The sequence below is a fragment of the Rattus norvegicus genome, chromosome X (genome assembly GCF_036323735.1).
Source record: "Rattus norvegicus strain BN/NHsdMcwi chromosome X, GRCr8, whole genome shotgun sequence".
NCBI lineage: Eukaryota > Metazoa > Chordata > Mammalia > Rodentia > Muridae > Rattus > Rattus norvegicus.
In genome coordinates this window covers 15,768,146-15,785,771 of record NC_086039.1, presented here as the reverse complement: position 1 = coordinate 15,785,771, position 17,626 = coordinate 15,768,146, and the positions used below count along the sequence as shown (strand labels likewise).

Sequence of the window (17,626 nt, the reverse complement as noted above, 5' to 3'; positions counted from 1 at the left end):
TTTTGTTAATTTGGACACACTCTCTGTGTCCTCTCGTTAGTCTGGCTAAAGGTTTATCTATCTTGTTGATTTTCGCAAAGAACCAACTTTTGGTTCTGTTGATTCTTTCTATGGTCCTTTTTGTTTCTACTTGGTTGATTTCAGCTCTGAGTTTGATTATTTCCTGCCTTCTACTCCTCCTGGGTGTATTTGCTCCTTTTTGTTCTAGAGCTTTTAGGAGTGCTGTCAAGCTGCTGACATATGCTCTTTCCTGTTTCTTTCTGCATGCACTCAGCGCTATGAGTTTTCCTTTTAGCACAGCTTTCATTGTGTCCCATAAGTTTGGGTATGTTGTACCTTCATTTTCATTAAATTCTATGAAGTCTTTAATTTCTTTCTTTATTTCTTCCTTGACCAGGTTATCATAGAGTAGAGCATTGTTCAATTTCCACGTATATGTGGGTATTCTTCCTTGATTGTTATTGAAGACCAGTTTTAGGTCGTGGTGGTCCGATAGCACTCATGGGATTATTTCTATCTTTCTGTATCTGTTGAGGCCCATTTTTTGACCAATTATATCGTCAATTTTGGAGAAAGTACCATGAGGAGCTGAGAAGAAGTAATATCCTTTTGCTTTAGGATAGAAAGTTCTATAAATATCTGTTAAGTCCATTTGGCTCCTGACTTCTCTTAGTCTGTCTACGTCTCTGTTTTATTTCTGTTTCCATGATCTGTCCATTGATGAGAGTGGGGTGTTGAAATCTCCCACTATTATTGTGTGAGGTGCAATGTGTGTTTTGAGCTTTAGTAAGGTTTCTTTTACGTATGTAGGTGCCCTTGTATTTGGGGCATAGATATTTAGGATTGAGAGTTCATCTTGGTGGATTTTTCCTTTGATGAATATGAAGTGTCGTTACTTATCTTTTTTAATGACTTTTAGTTGAAAATTGATTTTATTTGATATTAGAATGGCTACTCCAGCTTGCTTCTTCTGACCATTTGCTTGGAAAGTTGTTTTCCAGCCTTTCACTCTGAGGTAGTGTCTGTCTTTGTCGCTGAGGTGTGTTTCCTGTAGGCAGTAGAATGCAGGGTCCTCGTTGCATATCCAGTTTGTTTATCTATGTCTTTTTATTGGGTTGTTGAGGCCATTGATGTTGAGAGATATTAAGGAATAGTGATTATTTCTTCCTGTTATATTCATATTTGGATATGAGGTTATGTTTGTGTGCTTTTCTTCTCTTTGTTTTGTTGCCAAGACGATTAGTTTCTTGCTTCTTCTAGGGTATAGCTTGCCTCCTTATGTTGGGCTTTACCATTTATTATCCTTTGTATTGCTGTACTTGTAGAGAGATATTGTGTAAATTTGGTTTTGTCATGGAATATCTTGGTTTCTCCATCTATGTTAATTGAGAGTTTTGCAGGATACAGTAACCTGGGCTGGCATTTGTGTTCTCTTAGGGTCTGTATGACATCTGTCCAGGATCTTCTGGCTTTCATAGTTTCTGGCGAAAAGTCTGGTGTGATTCTGAGAGGTCTGCCTTTATATGTTACTTGACCTTTTTCCCTTACTGCTTTCAATATTCTTTCTTTATTTTGTGCATTTGGTGTTTTGACTATTATGTGACGGGAGGTGTTTCTTTTCTGGTCCAATCTATTTGGAGTTCTGTAGGCTTCTTGTATGCCTATGGGTATCTCTTTTTTTAGGTTAGGGAAGTTTTCTTCTATGATTTTGTTGAAGATATTTACTGGTCCTTTGAGCTGGGAGTCTTCACTCTCTTCTACACCTATTATCCTTAGGTTTGATCTTCTCATTGAGTCTTGGATTTCCTGTATGTTTTGGACCAGTAGCTTTTTCCGCTTTACATTATCTTTGACAGTTGAGTCAATGATTTCTATGGAATCTTCTGCTCCTGAGATTCTCTCTTCCATCTCTTGCATTCTGTTGGTGAAGCTCGTATCTACGGCTCCTGTCTCTTCTTTTGGTTTTCTATATCCAGGGTTGTTTCCATGTGTTCTTTCTTGATTGCTTCTATTCCCATTTTTAATTCCTTCAACTGTTTGATTGTGTTTTCCTGGAATTCTTTCAGAGATTTTTGCTATTCCTCTCTGTAGGCTTCTACTTGTTTATTAATGTTTTCCTGTGTTTCTCTAAGGGAGTTCTTTCTTGAAGTCCTCTAGCATCATGATCAAATATGATTTTGAAATTAGATCTTGCTTTTCTGGTGTGTTTGAATATTCCGTGTTTGCTTTGGCGGGAGAATTGGGCTCCGATGATGCCATGTAGTCTTGGTTTCTGTTGCTTGGGTTCCTGCGCTTGCCTGTCACCATCAGATTTCTCTAGTGTTCCTTTGTTCTGTTATTTCTGACAGTGGCTAGACTGTCCTATAAGCCTGTGTGTCAGGAGCGCTGTAGACCTATTTTTCTGTTTTCTTTCAGCCAGTTATGGGGACAGAGTGTTCTGATTTCGGGCGTGTAGTTTTTCCTATCTACAGGTCTTCAGCTGTTCCTGTGGGCCTATGTCTTGAATTCACCAGGCAGGTTTCTTGGAGCAGGAAGGTTGGTCTTACCTGCGGTCCCGAGGCTCCAGTTTGCTCCTGGGGTGTTGCTTATGAGCTCTCTGCGGCGGCAACAACCAGGAAGATCTGAGCCGCCCTTTCCGTGAGCTTCCGTGCACCAGGGTTCCAGATGGCATTTGGTGTTTTCCTCTGGCGTCAGAGATGTGTGCAGAGTGCAGTCTCTTCTGGTTTCCCAGGCGTATCTGCCTCTCTGAAGGTTTAGCTCTCCCTCCCAAGGGATTTGGGTGCAGAGAACTGTTTATTGCGTAGGTCCTTTCAGGTTCTGGCGGTGTCTCACACGCAGCGGTCCTGCTGCTCCTGGGCCCTCCTCTACGGGAACCCAGATGCCATATACAATTTCCTCTTGGGCCAGGGATGTGGGCAGGGGTGGGCAGTGTTGGTGGTCTCTTCCGCTCTGCAGCCTCAGGAGTGCCCACCTGACCAGGCAGTGAGGCCTCTCTCCCACGGGGTTTGGGAGCAGAGAGGGCTCTATGCAGGTTCCTCTTGGGCCATGTATGTGAGCAGTAGTGGTGGTCTCCCATGAGCTGTCTGGAGTATCTGCACTTCTGAGAGTCCAACTCTATACCACAGGGGATCTGGATAGTAGAAACTGTAGGACAGGGTCAGCTCAGGGAGCAAGCAGCAACTGCACGGAACCTTTCCTAGTCTGGTCCTTGGTTCCTGTGTCCAGTCGGCTGCAGGTGGATTCAACTTTGTTCAGAAAGCTGAGCCAAGAAGAGGTCTCCCCTGTCTTCTCAGGATTTTGTGCACTACTGAGAGTCACTCTTTCTCCTCAGAGGTTTTGGGTAATTGAACTGTAGGATCAGGTCAAGTCCAGGCAGAGGCAGAAACCACAAGTATCATGTCCCAGACAGCTCCAGGCTTCCTATGTCCTGCAGGCTCCAGGAGGATCTCTCAGGCCATAAATTGTGGTCTAACCTATGCTCTCAGTTGTGTCAGCACTACTGTATACTGGTTTTCAGTTCCATGCATGGGCAAACACCAGAAGGATCTGTCCCTGGCTGCTCCTGGGATTCTGTGTCCAGAGGGCTCTAGGCGGGTTCCACTTGTTTCAGGAAGGTGAACAGAATAGGTGGCCTCCCCTGTACACTCAAAATAGTCCAGTCTTCTGAGAGTCATATGCTTTCTCCCCAGGGGACCGGGGTACAGATTGCTGTGGGACCAGTTCAGGTCCAGGCACAGGCACAAACTAGAATGATCTTATCTCAGATGACTCCTGCTTTGTTGTGTCCTGAGGAACCCAGTAGAGTATATTGGAGCTGAAATTGGGGTCTTACCTCTGCTTTCAGGTGTGTCAGGTATATAGGAGACTGGTTTTCAGTTATGATCGCAGGCTGATACCAAAAAGATCATGTCCTGACAGCTCCTAGCTTCCTGTGTGCAGAAGGCTCCAGACTGGTATTTTTAATATCAGGGATATTAGCAGAAGTGATGGTCTCCCATGTGCACTTAGGATTGAACACATTTCTGACAGTCCAGCTCTCTTTCCAGAGGATTTTGGTACAGAGAACTGTGGGACTAGGTGAGCTACAGGCACAGGTAGAAACCAGAAGTATTCTGTGCCAGACGGCCCTAGGTTTTCTATATTCTGAAATGCCCAGGAGAATCCCTCTGACAGAGATGGTCGTTTTACCTCTGCTCCCAGATTTCACACCATTCCTGGACGTTGGTTTTAGGCTCCATGCATAAGCAAAACCAGAAGGATCCTGTCCCTGACTGCTTCTAAATGCCTGTGTCCAGAGGAATCCAAGCAGGTTCCTCTTGGGCCAGGAAGTTGAACAGAAGAAGTGGCCTTCCCTGTCTCTCAGTATTGTTCACGCTTCTAAGAGTCACGCTCCCCCCCTCAGGAGATGTGCATATAGAGACTGGTGAGACCAAATCAGTTTTAGGCACAGGCTGAAACCAGAAGTATCCTTTTCCAGATGGCACATGGTTTCCTTTGTCCTGAGGGCTCCAGTCGGGTCCCTGGGAGGAGAAGTGGTGCTCTTACCTCTGCTCTCAGGTGTGTCAGGGACACTGGAGACTGGCTATAGCTTTGAGCTCAGGTGGAGACCGGCATGATCATATCCCTGACAGGTCCTTGGTTCCTGAGTTAAGAAGTCTCCAGACTGTTATCTCTTAGGGCAGGGATGTGAGCAGAAGTGGGGTCCTCCCCTGTGGTCTCAGCATTGGGTACACTTCTGAGAGTCCAGCTTTATACCTCACAGTATCTGAGTAAAGAAAGCTGTTGGATGTGGTCAGCTGAGGTAGCAGGATCAAACTGCAAGGATCCTATCCAAGTCTGATCTTAGCTTCCTTAGCCCTCCAGGCAGCCTCAACGTGGACCAGAAAGGTGAGTCAAGAGGAAGCCTACCTGGTTGTCTCAGGATTGTTTGCTCTTTTAACAGTCATGTTCTCTTCCCTGGTGATCTTTTGAGCCACGAGTCAGTAGAGAACTGTTGGACCGTGTGAACTCCAAGCACAGGCAGAAACCAGAAGTATCCTGAACAAGACCGCTCCTGGTTTCCTATGACTTGAGGGCTCCAGTCGGGTCCTTCCTATCCGAAATTGTGGTCTGATCTCTGTTCTCTGGTGACTCAGAGCTCCTGGATAGTGGCTTTCTGCTCCGTGCACAGATAAAGACCAGAAGGATCCTGTTCGGACTGCTCCTAGGATCATGTGTCCAGAAGGCTCCAGACAGGCACCTCTTGGGGCAAGGATGTGAGCACAAGTGTTTGTCTCCACAGTGCTCTCAGGATTAAAAGCATTTCTGACTGTCCAGCTCTCAACCCATGAGATCTTGGTGCTGAGAGCTTTGGGCCTGTGTCACCCTGGCCACAATTGGGAAACCAGAAGTATCCTGTCCAAGACAGCTCTAAGGTTCCTGTGTCCAGAGGGCTCCAGGCACGTTCTTTGTGGGCCAGGAATGTGCAGTAGTGGTCGTCTCCCCAGAGATCTCAGGATTGTCTGTACTTCTTACAGTCCACCTCTATATTTCATAGGATCTGGATACAGAAAGCTATAGGACTGGGCCACCTCAGGGTGCAGACAGAACCTGCAAGGTACCTATCCCAGTCTGCTCCTAAGTTCCTGTGTCCAGAAGGATCCAGATGGGTTTACCTTGGGCCAGGAATGAGAGACAAGAGGAGGCCTCCCCTCTTCTTTCAGGATTTTCTGCACTTGTGAGAGTGCACTATTTCCAAAGGTGATCTGCGTATAGAAAATTATGGGACCAAATCAGTTCTGGGCTCAGTCACAATCCAGAGTTATCCTGTCCCAGCCGACTCCTGGTTTCCTAAGTTCTGAGGACTCTATGAGCATTTGTCAGAACTCTCTCCCGTGGTAATCTTTTGACTCAGGTTGTACTTACAACTGCTCTCAATTGTGTCCTGGATACTGCCTTTCAGCCCCATGCAAGAGCAAAGACAAGAAGGATCCCATCCTTGGTTGCTCCTAGGAATCTCTATTTTGAAGACTAGACAGAGGGTCCTCTTGGGCCAGGAACATGTGCAGAAGTGGAGGTCTATTCTGTGCTCTCAGGAATGAACACACTTCTGAGAGTCCTTCTCTCTTCCCAGGGGATCCTGGTACAAAAATCTGTGGGAGCAGGTCATCTCAGGGCACAGGCAGAAATTAGAATGATCCTGTCCCATTCTGTTCCTACATTCTTGTGTCCAGAGGGGTCCAGGCAAGTTCTTCTTGTGCCAGGAAGGTGAGCAGAAGTTGGGGTCTCTCCTGTGCTCTCATGATTGTCCACACTTCTGAGAGTCACACTGTCTCTCACGGCATCTGGGTAGTGAGAGCTTCGGAAAAAGGGAGCTCTGGACACAGATGAAAACCAGAATTACCCTGTTACAGATGGCTCCTGGTCTCCTATGTCCTGAGGTCTCCAGGAGTGTCCCTCAGAGGAGAAGTCGTTGTCTTACCTCTGCTTTCCCAATATGTCAGTGCTCCTGGAGCCTGACTTTCAGCACTGACCTTTGGGAAAACAGAAGGATCCTGTCCCTGTCTGCTCCTAGGTTCCTGTGACCAGAAGTCCCCAGGCTGGTCCCTCTTGGGCCAGAAATGTGAGCAGAAGTGGTGTTCTCCCATGTGCCCTCAGGCTTGAACATATTTCCGAGAGTCCAGTTCTATTCCTCACAGGACCAGGGTACAGAGAGCTTGTGGGACCAGGATAGCTCCTGGACCAGATACAAACCAGAAAATTCCTGTCTAATATTCTCTTGGGTTCATGTTTTGAGAATGTTCCAAACAGGTTCCTTTTGGACCCAGAATGTGAACAGAAGTGGTGGTTTCCCCTGTTCTCTCATGCTTGTCTGTATTTCTCTGAGGACAGCTCTATCCCTCTTGGGATCTAGGAACAGATTGCTTGTGCGTAGGTCAGCTCTAGGGTCATCCAGAGACCAGATGGTTCCTGTCCTACACTGCACCTAGGTTCCTGGGTCCAGAGGGCTCCAGGCAGGTTCCTCTTGGGTCAGGAATGTGAGCCAAGAGTAGGTATCTCCTGTGCACTCCTTATTGTCTACACTTCTGAGAGTCATGCTCTCCCCACAGGGGATCTATATGCCGAGAACTGTGTGGCACGGTAAGCTCCAGGCACAGGCCGAAACCAGAAGTACCCCGTCCCAGTGGGCTCCTGGTTTCCTATATCCTGAGGGGTTCAGGAAGGTCTCTCCTGCAGAAATGGTGGTCTTACCTCTACTCTCAGGTGTGATATTTTTCCTGAATATTGGCTTTCAGGTCCATGCATGGGCAAACAAATCCTGTCCCTGACTGCTCCAGAGGGCTCCAGACGGGTTCCTCTTGAACCAAGAAGGTGAACAGAAGAGGTGGTCTCCCCTGTCTTCTCAGGACTGTCCACACTTCTTAGAGGCATGGTCTCTCCTTATTGGATTTGGATGTACAGAACAGTGTGACCAGGTCAGTTTCAGGCATATGCAGAAACAAGAAGGATGTTGTGTCAGTCTTTTCCTGGTTTCCTATGTCCTGGTGGTCCTAGGAGGGTACCTCAGTAAAGAAAGTTTCGTCGTACCTCTGCTACGAGGTGTGGCAGCGCTTTTGGCACCCGGCTTTCAGCTCCCTGCTCAGGCAAAGACCAGAAGGATCCTGTCCCTTACTGCTCCTAGAATTGTGTGTTCTGAGGGCTCCAGGTGGTTTCCCCTTGGGCCAGGAGTGTGAGCAGAAGTAGTGGTCTCCACTGAGGGTTCAGGATTGTCTGCAGTTCTGTGTGTCCAGCTCTATTCCTCATGAGATCTGGGCACAGTATGGTATAATACCTCATCGGCTCTGTGCAAAGATGAAAAGGAGAAGGAACCTGTCCCAGACTGCTCCTAGGTTCCTGTGGCCATAAGGTTCTAGTGTGGTTCCTTGTGGGACAGGAATGTGAACAGAAGTGGTGGCTTCCCCTGTGCTCTCAGGATTGAATGCATTTCTGAAAGTCCCTCTCTCTCCCCATGGGATCTCAGTATAGAAATCTGTGAAACAAGGTCAGCACTGGCCCCATCTGGAAACCAGAAGAATCCTGTCCAAATCTGCTCTAAATTTCATGTGTCCAGAGCTCTCCATTGGGGTTCCTCTTGGGCTAGTATGTGAGCAGGAGTGGTGGTCTCCTGAGTTCTCAGGATGGTCTGCACTTCTCAGAATCCTGCACTATACTTCACGGATCTGGATACAAATGCAGTAGGACAGGGCCAGCTCAACCTGCAGACATAAACTGCAAGAACCCATCCCAGTCTGCTCCTAGGTGCCTGTGTCCAGAGGACTGCAGGTGGATTCAACTTGGTTCAGAAAGTTGAGCCAAGAGAAGGCCTCTGCTGTTCTTTCTGGATTTTCTGCATGTTTCAGTGTCCCACTCTCTCTTCCCAGAGGATCTGGGTACAGAGAACTGTGGGACTTGGTCAAATCCAAGCAGAGGCAGAAACCACAAGTATTCTGTCCAAGACAGCTCCACGTTTCCTATGTCCTGTGGGTTCCAGGAGAGTCTCTTGGAGCAGATGCAGTGGTCTAACCTCTGCTCTCAATTGTGTCAGCACTACTTGATATTGGCTTTCAGCTCCATGCACGGGCAAAGACACAAATGGTCCTGTCTCTGACTGTCCTAGGTTCCAGTGTCCAGAGGTCTCCATGCAGGTTCCACATGTGCCAGGAAGGTGACAAGAAGAGGTTTTCTCCCCTGTCCTCTCAGGAGTGTCCAGTCTTCTGAGAGTCACAGACTTTCCATAGTGTATCTGGTACAGAGTGCTTTCAGGCCAGATTGATTCAGGGCATAGGCAGAAACCAGAAGGACCCTGTCCCAGATGGTTTAGTGTTTCTGCTGTTGTGAGATCTCCACACAGGTCCATTGGAGGATACTCCTCTCAGATGTGTCAGGAGTACTGGAGACTGCCCTTCAGCTCCTTTCGCATGCAGAGACCTGAGGGATAATGTCCCTGACAGCTCCTAGTTTTCTGTGTCCACAGCCTCCAGACTGGTACTTCTAGGGGCAGGGATGTGAGCAGTAGTGCTGGTCTCCCTTGAGCTCTCAGGATTGTCTGCATTCTGAGAGTCATGATGTCTTCCCAGGGGATCTGGGCACAGAGAGCTGTGGGATCAGGTCAGTTCTGGGTACAGGGAGGAACCAGATAGATCATGTCCCAGACTGTGGCTGATTTCCTAAGTCCTGCGGGACCCAGGCTGGGACCTCAGAGCAGAAGTCGTAGTCTTACAACTGCTCACATGTGTGTCAGCAATCATGGAGACTGGCTTTAAGCTCTAAATGCAGGTGCAGGCCATCAGGGTCCTGTGTCTGACTGCTCCTAGGTTCCTTTGCCCAGAGTGCTCTACGCAGGTTCCTCTTGGGTCGGGGACGTGAGCAGAAACTGTTTCCTCCCTTGTCCTCTCATTACTGTCAACACTTTGAGAGTCCCACTGTCTCTGCAGGGAATCTGGGTACAGAGATTTGTGGGCCTGGGTCAGCTCTGGATGCAGGCAGAGACCTTTAGCCTCCAGTCACAGAATTCTCTTAGGTTCATTAGTGCAGAGGCCTCCAGGCAGGTTCTGCTTGGGGAAGAGATGTGAGCAGAAGTGGAGGCCTCCCCTGTGCTCTCAGGATTGTCTGCACTTCTGAGAATCCTGCTCTATACCTCACAGTATCTGAGTAAAGAAAGCTGTTGGATGGGGTCAGCTGAGGTAGCAGGATCAAACTGCAAGGATCCTATCCAAGTCTGTTCCTAGGTTCCAGTGTCCAGAGGCCTCAAAGCGGCCTCAAGTTGGGCCAGAAAAGTGAGCCAAGAGAGGACTCACCTGTTCTCTCAGATTTATTTGCTCTTCTAAAACTCATACTCTCTACCATGGTGAACTTTCGACTCATGGGTCAATAGAGAACTGTTGGACTGGGTTAGCTCCAGGCAACAGGCAGTAACCATATGTATACTGACCCCGACAGCTCCTGATTTATTGTGTTTTGAGGGCTCCAGAAGGGTCCTTCTGAGCAGAAATTGGTTTCTTATCTCTGCTCTCTGGACAGTGAGTGCTCCTGGGTAGTGGCTTTCAGTTCCATGCACAGGCAAAGTCCAGAAGGGTCTTGTCCCTGACTGCTCCTAGGATCAAGTGTCCAGAAGGCTCCAGACAGGTCCCTCTTGGAGCAATGATGTGAGCAGAAGTGCTGATCTCGATTGTGCTCTCAGGATTGAATGCATTTCTCACAGTCCAGCTCTCACCCCAGGGGATCTTGGTGCTGAGAGCTTTGGGCCTGTGCTATCACTGGTCATAGTCGGTCCAGAAGGATCCTGTCAAGTCTGCTTTCAGGTTCCTGTGGCCAGAGGCCTCCCGGACGGTTCCTCTTGGGCCAGGAATGTGAGCAGTAGTGGTCCTCTCCCCAGAGCTCTGAGGATTGTCCTCACTTCTGAGAGTCCAGCTCTGCAACTCACGGGATCTGGATACAGAAAGCTGTAACACCCGGTCAGCCTCGAGTGCAGGCAGAACCTGCAAGGGACCCATCCCAGTCTGCTCCTGAGTTCCTTTGTGCAGAAGGATCCACAAGGGTTCAACTTTGGCCACAAAGGCGAGAGAAGTGGAGGCCTGCCCTCTTCTCTCAGGATTTTCCACACTTCTGAGAGTCATAGTATCTACCCAGGGGATCTGAATATAGAGAATTATGGGACCCGATCAGTTCTGGGCACAGTCAGAAAAGAGAAGTATTCTTTCCCAGATGGCTCCTGGTTTCCTAAGTCCTGAGGGCTCCAGTAAGGTTTGTCAGAGCAGAAGTGTTGTTCTTACCACTGCTCTCAAGTGTGTCAGTGCTCCTTGATACTGACTTTCAGCTCCATGCAAGAGCAAAGACAAAAAGGATACTTTGCCTGGTGGCTCCTAGTGTCCTGTATTTTGAGGGCTCCAGGGTGGGTTCTTCTTGGACCAGGAATGGGAGCGCAAGTGGTGGTCTTCTCTGTTCTCTCAAGATTGAACACATTTCTGAGAGGCCTACTCCCTTCCCATGGTGTCTCAGTACAGAAGTCTGTGGGACTGGGTCATCTCAGGGAACAGGCACAAATTAGAATGATCCTGTCCAAGAGGATCCTGGTTTCCTGTGTTGTGAGATCTCCAGGGAAGGTACCTCAGAGTAGAAGTGGTGGTCTTACCTCTGCTTTCAGGTGAATCTAGTACACTGCAGAGACTTTCAGCTAGGATATTAGGCAGAGATTGGAAGGATCATGTCCCTGACAGCTCCTAGGTTCATGGATCCAGAAGACTCCAGAGTGGGAACTCTTAGGGCAGGGATGTGAGGAGAAGTGGTGGTATGCCCTGTGCATTCAGGATTGAATGCACTTCTGACAGATGTGCTCCCTGTCCAGGGGATCTTGGTTAAGAGAGCTTGTTCCTGTATCAGCACTGGGCACAGCCAGAAACCAGAAGGATCCTGTCTAATTCGGCACTTAGGTCCCTGTTTCAGAGGGATGCAGGTGGGTACCTCTTGGGCCAGGCATGTGAGCAGAATCTCCCCTGTCCACAGAATTGTCAGTAGTTCTTAAAATCATGCTCTCTCTCCCCAGGGTATCTGGATAGAGAAAACTGTGGGACCAGTTAAGTTTGGGAACAGGCAGAAACCAGAAGGATCCTTTCCCAGATGGCTCCTGGTTTCTTATATCCTAAGGGCTTCAGGAGAGTTTCTTTGAGCAGAAATTGTGGTGTTACCTCTGCACTCGTATTTGTCAGTGCATTTGGAGACAGGCTTTCAACTGCGTGCAAAGGCAAAGACAGGAAGGATCTTATCCCTGACTGCTCATAGGATCCTGTGTCCTGAGTCCTCCAGGAGGGTTCCACATGGTCAGCAATGTGAGCAGTATTGGCGGTCTCCCCTGAGGTCTCAGGAATGACTGCATTTCTGAGAGTCATGGTCACTCCCCAGGGAATCTTGGTAGAGAGGTCTTTTGGCCTTTGTCAGTACTGGGCACAGACATAAACCAGAAGGATCTTGTCAGAGTCTGCTTTTAGTTACCTGTGTCCAGAGGGTTCCAGGAGTGTTTCTCTTGGGCCAAGTACATGAGCAGTAGTGTTGGTCTTTCCTGAGCTCTAAGGATTGTCCACGCTTCTGAGAGTCCCGCTCTCTCCCTATGGGATGTGGGTCCACAGACCTGTGGGAGCAGTTCAGTTCCAGGAACAGAGAGAAACCAGAAAGATCCTGTCACACATGGCTCCTGGTTACCTATGTCCTGAGGGCCTCAGGAATATATCTGTAAGGTGAAATTGTGCTGTTATGTTTGCTCTTAGGTGTGTCATCATTATTGGAGACTGGCTTTCAGCTCCATGCACAGGCAAAGACTGGAAGGATTGTGTCTCTGACTGTTTCTAATATACTGTGCCCAGAAGTCCCCAGGCAAGTTCCTTTTGTATCAGAATGGTGAGCAGACGGTGATCTCTCCTGTCTTCTCAGGATTGTCTTCACTTCTGAGAGTCTGACTCTTTCCAAACGGGATCTGAGTACAGAGAACTTTGGGCCTGTAACAGCACTGCTCAGAGCTGGAAACCAGAAGGATGCTGTCCAGATCTGCTCTTAGGACCGTGTTTTAGAGGGATCCAGGTGGGTTCCTCTTGGCCCAGGTATGTGACCAAAAGTGGTGATCTCCCTGTCACATCAGGATTGTCAACACTTCTAAGAGTCACAGTCTCTTTACCATTTACCTGGATACAGAGGGCTGGGAGACCAGTTCAGATCCAGGAACAGGCAGAAAGAAGAAGGATGCTGTCCCAGATGGCTCCTTGTTTACTATGTCCTGAGGGCTGCAGGAGTGTATCTCTGAGCAGAAATTTTGGTCATAACTCTACTCTCAGGTGTATCAGCGCTCTTGGAGTCTGGCTTCAACTCCGTGTACAGTCAGAGACTGGAGGATCGTCTTTCAGACTGTCTTTGGATCCTGTATACAGAGAACTTTGGGCCTGTAACAGCACTGGGTTCATTTGGAAACTAAAATGTTGCTATCCCAGTCTGCTCCTAGGTTCCAGTGTCCAGAGTGCTCGAGGTGGGTTCCTCTTGGGCCAGGAAATTGAGCACAGAAGAGATTTCTCCTGCGCTATCCTGATTGTGTGCACTTCTGAGAGTCATGCTCTCTCCCCTGGGGATCTGTGTACAAGGATCTGTGTAAGACTGAACCCCCAATGAACTAGATTGTTGGGGGAAGGGCAGCAATGGTGGGAGGGTGGGGAGGGGAACACCCATGAGGAAGGGGAGGGGGGAGGGGGATGTTTGCCCAGAAACCGGGAAGGGGAGTAACACTCAAAATGTATCTAAGAAATACTCAAGTTAATATAAAAAAAAAGACGGAACAAACTGAAAAATTAAAAAAAATGTTTTATTTTCAATAAAGTCTCCGATGAAAGAAAAAAAAAAAAAAGAACCCTGCAGGCAGCTTCAACTTGGACCAGAAAGGTGAGTCAAGAGGAAGCCTACCTGGTTGTCTCAGGACTGTTTGCTCTTTTAAGGGTCATGTTCTCTCCCCTGGTGATCTTTTGACTCAGGGGTCAATAGAGAACTGTTGGACCGTGTGAACTCCAAGCACAGGCAGGAACCAGAAGTATCCTGACCAAGACCGCTCCTGGATTCCTATGACTTGAGGGCTCCAGTCGGGTCCTTCCTATCTGAAATTGTGGTCTGATCTCTGTTCTCTGGTGAGTCAGAGCTCCTGGATAGTGGCTTTCTGCTCCGTGCACAGATAAAGACCAGAAGGATCCTGTTCGGACTGCTCCTAGGATCATGTGTCCAGAAGGCTCCAGACAGGCACCTCTTGGGGCAAGGATGTGAGCACAAGTGTTTGTCTCCACAGTGCTCTCAGGATTAAAAGCATTTCTGACTGTCCAGCTCTCTTCCCATGGGAATCGTGGTGCTGAGCGCTTTGGGCCTGTGTCGCCCTGGCCACAGTTGGGAAACCAGAAGTATCCTGTCCAAGACTGCTCTAAGATTCCTGTGTCCAGAGTGCTCCAGGCAGGTTCTTCTTGGGCCAGGAATGTGCAGTAGTGGTGGTCTCCCCAGAGATCTCAGGAGTGTCCGTACTTCTTACAGTCCACCTCTATATTTCATAGGATCTGGATACAGAAAGCTATAGGACTGGGCCACCTCAGGGTGCAGACAGAACTTGCAAGGGACTTATCCCAGTCTGCTCCTAAGTTCCTGTGTCAGGAAGGATCCAGATGGGTTTACCTTGGGCCAGGAATGAGAGACAAGAGGAGGCCTCCCCTCTTCTTTCAGGATTTTCTGCACTTCTGAGAGTGCACTATTTCCACAGGGGATCTGTGCATAGAAAATTATGGGACTAAATCAGTTCTGGGCTCAGTCACAAACCAGAGTTATCCTGTCCCAGCCGACTCCTGGTTTCCTAAGTTCTGAGGGCTCCATGAGCATTTGTCAGAGCAGAAGTGTTGTTCTTAGCACTGCTCTCAAGTGTGTCAGTGCTCCTGGATACTGGCTTTCAGCTCCATGCAAGAGCAAAGACAAGAAGGATCCCATCCTTGGTTGCTCCTAGGATCCTGTATTTTGAGGACTGAAGGGAGGGTTCTCTTGGGCCAGGAATGTGTGCAGAAGTGGTGGTCTCCTTTGTGCCCTCAGGAATGAACACACTTCTGAGAGTCCTTCTCTCTTCCCAAGGGGTCCTGGTACAGAAATCTGTGGGACCATGTCATCTCAGGTCACAGGCAGAAATTAGAATGATCCTGTCCCAGAGGCTCATGGCTTCCTGTGTTGTGAGATCACCAGGAAGGTCCCTCAGAGTAGGAGTGGTGGTCTTACCTCTGCTTTCAGGTGTGTCTAGTATACTGGAGACTGGCTTTCAGCTCAGAGTGCAGGCAGAGACTGGAAGTATCATGTCCCTGGCAGTACCTTGGTTCTTGGATCCAGAAGCCTCCAGATTGGGAACTCATTGGGTAGGGATGTGAGCAAAAGTGATGGTTTCTCCTGTGTTCTCAGGACTGAATGCACTTCTGACAGTCCTGGTCTCTCCATAAATGATCTTGGTACAGAAATATCCATGACCTGTTCTGCTCTAGGCACAGGCAGAGACTAGAATGATCCTGTCTCAAAAGGCTCCTGGTATCCTATGTTTTGAGGTCTCCAGGGGAATCTCTCAGAGGAGACGCGGTAGTCTTACCTCTCCTTTCAAATGTGGCAGGTATACTGGAGACTGGCTTTCAACTGTGAGCACAAGAAGAGACAGGAAGGATCATGTCCCTGACAGCTCCTAGGTCCCCGTGTCTAGTAGTCTCCAGACTGGTAAATCTTAAGGCAGGCATGTGAGCAGAGGTGGTGGTCTCCTTTGTGCTCTCAGGATCAATTGCATTTCTGACAGTTCTGCTCTCTGTCCAGGGCATCTGGGTATGGAGAACTTTGGGCCCGTGTCAGCACTGGGCCCAGACAGAAACCAGAAGGATCCTGTCTAAGTCTGGTCTTACCTCCCTGTTTTCAGAGGGATCCAGGTTGGTTCCTCTTGTGCCAGTTATTTGTTCAGATCCAATGATCTCCCCTGTCCCCTCAGGATGGTCAATACTTCTAAGCTCCACACTGTCTCCCCGTGGGATCTGGGCACACAGAGCTGTGGAAACAGTTAATTTTGGGAACAGGCAGAAAACAGAAGGTTCCTGTAGCAGACTGCTCCTGGTTTCTTATGTCCTGAGGAATCCAGGAGGGTATTTTTGAGCAGAAATTGTGGCGTTACCTCTGCTTTCAGGTGTGTCAGTGCTTTTGGAGACTGGCTTTCAACTCCACGCAAAGGCAAAGAAAGAAAGTATCATGTCCTTGACTGCTCATAGGATCCTGTGTCCTGAACCTAGGTGGGTTCCACTTGGTCATTAATGTGAGCCCTGTTGGTGGGCTCCCCTGAGATCTCAAGATTGAATGTAGCTTTGAGAACCATGCTTTCTCACCATGGTATCTGGTGAGAAAGAACTCTGGGAAGGTACCAGTCACAGGTACCAAGGTTCTCCTATTCCAGAAGTGTCTGGGTTTCCTGTGTCCTGAGGGTTATGCACGGGTACCTTCAAGAAGAAATTGTGGTCTTAAAGTCTGCTGTCAGGTGTGTCAGCGATACTAGATATTGGCTTTCCTCTCTGTGCACAGGAAATGACCAGACATAGTCTGCCCATGACTGCTCCTAGGTTCCTGTATCCAGAGTGTTCCAGGTGGGTTTCTCTTGTGCCAGGGATTGTGAGCAACAGAGATGGTCTCTCCTGTCCTCTCAGGATGGTCCAGTCTTCTGAGAAGCACGCTCTCTCCTCAGGGGATCTGGGTACAGAGAGCTGTGGAACCAGTTCAATTTCTGGCACAGGCAGAAACCAGAAGGATCCCGACCGATGACTCCCTGTTTCCTATGTCCTGAGGGCACCAGAAGGGTACATTGGAGCAGAAATTGTGGTCTTTCCTCTGCTTTCAGGTGTGTCAGGTATACTGAAGATTGGATTTCTGCTATGTGCACAGGCCACAACCAGAACGATCATGTCCTGACAGTTCCTAGGTTCCTAAGTGTCTAAAAGGCCCCAGACTGGTACCTCTTTGGTCAGGTATGTGGGCAGAAGAGGTGGTCTCCCCTGTGCTCTCAGGATTGAATGCACTTCTGAAAGCCCCCCTTGTCCCCAGGTGATCTGTGTACAGATAGCTTCCAGCCTGTGTCAACACTTGGCACGGATGGAAACACAAAAGATCCTGTCCAAGCCTGCTCTTAGGATCCTGTGTCCAGAGGGCTCCAGATGGGCTCCTCTTGGGCTAGAAAGGTCAGCAGCATAGGTCATCTCCCCTGTCCTGTCAGGATTGTCCACACTTCTGAGAGTCAAGCTCTTTCCCCAGGGGATCTGTGTACAGAGATCTGTGGGACCAGGTCAGCTATAGTCACAGGTATAAACCAGAAGGATCTTGACCCAGAGAACTCCTGGTTTCCTATATCCTGAGGGCTAAAGGCATGTATGCCCAAGGACAAATGTTGTTTCTACCTCTGCTCTCAGGTTTGTCGCTGCTTTTGGAGAGTGGCCTTCAACTCTGTGCACAGGCAAAGACTGGAAGGATTTTGTCCCTGAGGGCTCCTAGGATCCTGTGTTCTGAGTGTCCCAGGTGGGTTCCTCTTGGGCCAGGAATGTGAGCAGAAGTGGTGGTTCCCACTTAGCTCTCAGGATTGTCCTCACTTCTTTGAGTACAGCTCAGTTCATCGTGGGATCTGGGTAAAGACTGGTGTAAGACTGGGTCAGCTCTGAGAGAGATGGAAACTAGAAGGACCCAGTCTAAGTCTGCTCCTAGGTTCTTGTGTCCAGAAGGCTCCAGTCTGGTACACCTTGGGCCAGGAATGTGAGCAGACGTGGTGGCCTCCCCTGTGCTCTTAGGGCTGAATGTACTTCTGAAAGTCCCCTACTCTCCCCATGGGATCTTGGTACAGAAATATGTGGGACAGCATTGGTACTGGCCACATCTGGAAAGGAGAAGAATCCTGTTCAAGTCTGCTCTCAGTTTCTTGTGTCCAGAGATCTCCAGGTGGGTTCCTCTTGGGCCAGAAATATGAACAGCAGTGGTGATCTCCCCTGAGCTCTCAGGATTGTCTTCACTGCTGAGAGTCCACCTCTATACTTCGTGGATCTGGATAAAAAATTCT

General features: G+C 48.7%; 1 long non-coding RNA gene across 19 annotated transcripts in view; it reads left to right on the top strand.

Annotated features, from left to right (window-relative positions):
* The first annotated feature begins 4,249 nt into the window (after positions 1–4,249).
* LOC102551428 (uncharacterized) overlaps positions 4,250–17,626 on the top strand; it is a 65,599-nt gene continuing 52,222 nt past the window's right edge. For 18 of the 19 annotated variants that reach the window (XR_010061332.1, XR_010061331.1, XR_010061326.1 and 15 more), the window contains exons 1-10: positions 4,250–7,454; positions 12,442–12,588; positions 12,993–13,146; positions 13,373–15,267; positions 15,361–15,470; positions 15,722–15,824; positions 16,111–16,172; positions 16,424–16,550; positions 16,989–17,094; positions 17,361–17,508. This is a non-coding gene — a long non-coding RNA (uncharacterized LOC102551428). The remainder of the gene's footprint in view (positions 7,455–12,441; positions 12,589–12,992; positions 13,147–13,372; positions 15,268–15,360; positions 15,471–15,721; positions 15,825–16,110; positions 16,173–16,423; positions 16,551–16,988; positions 17,095–17,360; positions 17,509–17,626) is intronic. The other variant, XR_010061323.1, reaches the window with a different exon arrangement.